Source organism: Equus asinus, chromosome 4 (genome assembly GCF_041296235.1).
Source record: "Equus asinus isolate D_3611 breed Donkey chromosome 4, EquAss-T2T_v2, whole genome shotgun sequence".
Classification (NCBI taxonomy): domain Eukaryota; kingdom Metazoa; phylum Chordata; class Mammalia; order Perissodactyla; family Equidae; genus Equus; species Equus asinus.
The window spans coordinates 41829782-41831663 of NC_091793.1; the positions used below are offsets into that span (position 1 = coordinate 41829782).

Sequence of the window (1882 nt, forward strand, 5' to 3'; positions counted from 1 at the left end):
GATATCAATCCTTTTCAAGCTAACATATTCTGGAGATTGGTACTGAGAGTAAAGAAAAAGAAGGTGAGGAAACATCAGATTAAAAAAGTTTGGAAGTGGACACTGGACATATTCCTTCATGGTACAAGCATAATGTTATAACTCTTCAATGTTGATTTAGTAACTGTTGAATTGTTCTCTTCCATGGGCTTATTCTACTTTTTTCTTTGGAATTCCAAAGAGTTTTGCTTGGGTGTTTCAACAACTGACTTGGGTCTGGTCCCCGTGACAAAACATAGCAATCAATCTGGGGTTTGTACTTTTCATTGGAACACTGAAAATTTACAGTTTGGCAAAGATCAGAAGGGCAATTCCATTGGAACTGCACCAATGTAGGTCACCAACCACATGAAGACAGCCAGATCTTCCACCAGAAACAGACACTTGATCAGTTTTGGGACCCTGTTGATGGAGTCACTCCCATAATTGTGAAGAACTTCTGAAAAGAGTTTTATTGTATGGCCTTTTGACTTCTGTATAGCTTGGATGACAGACTTGTAGACCCTGAAGATGATGGTGACAAAGAAAAGCAAGATAGCGTAAGAAGCCACACTGATGATGCTGAAATCTCCAGAGAAAGTAGCACTATCAGTGTGGGGTGAAAGACAAGCTCATCTTTCTTCACATCGTGCCAGAAAATCAGATGGTGTATTGTACCGGAGGCTGCCCACATCTCCTTCCCCTTATCACTGGGCATGGAGGATTGAGCACCAAAGGACAAAGAGGAGTTGGATGGAATTCCGTGGCCTCCAGTGGCTCTACAATGGGCTTTTTCAACAGGGGCAGGAGAGAGAGGGGGAAACAAAATCATCACAGTGCTGGCTCTCCCAAGTCCCTTCACTCTTTCTGCTTCGTGCTTAGACTCTGACTACTAGTAATGTTTTGATATATGGCCTTCCAGACTTTCTATATTATTTTATGTGCTAACTGGAACTTTTCTTGTTTAATGTTTCACTTAAAAATCCCTTCTGCCTTTGCATTTTTTCCCCACTGAAAGTGTTCCCCAATTGTTTTCTTTTGTCTCTCTGCCCCTGCCCTAATCCCATTCCCCTGAGGTAGCCTCTAGTAATGTTTTGATACTGAGCCTTCCAGAATTCCTCAATTATTTTATATGCTAACTGGAATCATAGACTGTTTTCACTGGAAGGGACCTTAGAGATCATCTTCCCATCTCTGCCTCCCTCCCCGCCCCCCCCAGCGGCCCCCTCTGCAGGCTTCCAGAAGATGCATTGACAGGCTAAATGCCCTATCTGAAATGACACCTCAGCCAGTAATTGACAAAACTGAGACTAGAACCCTGATCTTTTCACTCCTCGTTAAATGGCCCTTTCGCTGCATCCCACAATTTTGTTTTCTTAGATTTTATTTTATTTTCTGTTTCATGCCCTAGAGAAGTAGTTTTTATGTGATAGATTTAAGTGGTTTAAGGCTAGATTTAGTTTACAAGGTGACCTTCATTTTTTGAGCAAACAGACAAGCAAACAAATTCTAACCAAGTAGAAATGGCTACAGTTCATCTACTCAGTTTCCCCTCTGGCCTCAGTGACTGTGGCCCACAGGCTCTGTGCTTTGCTTTCCTGGAGCAGCTTTCTTGTACTAAGATTGTCCTTACACACATCTGTCACATGGTCAGCTTTTGCTTCCCTTTTCTCTTGTTGGTCCCTTGCTTTGGCCAGAGGCACAGCTCTCCCTGCTTTCTCTTCAAGTGCTTCTAGAAAGATGGAACTTAAACCAGCCAGGCCATTCCAGTTGCTGATTTTCTAGGTATCTTCCCCATAAAAAACAGGACTTTCTCCTGTTGCAGGACATCATGTTTTTGACTCATGTATCCCCAACTGAAATC

At 42.6% G+C, this 1882-nt stretch overlaps 1 pseudogene; it reads right to left on the reverse strand.

The window, feature by feature from the left end:
• Positions 1 to 237: 237 nt before the first annotated feature.
• Positions 238 to 826, reverse strand: LOC123283576 (reticulon-3 pseudogene; annotated as a pseudogene).
• Positions 827 to 1882: the final 1056 nt, after the last annotated feature.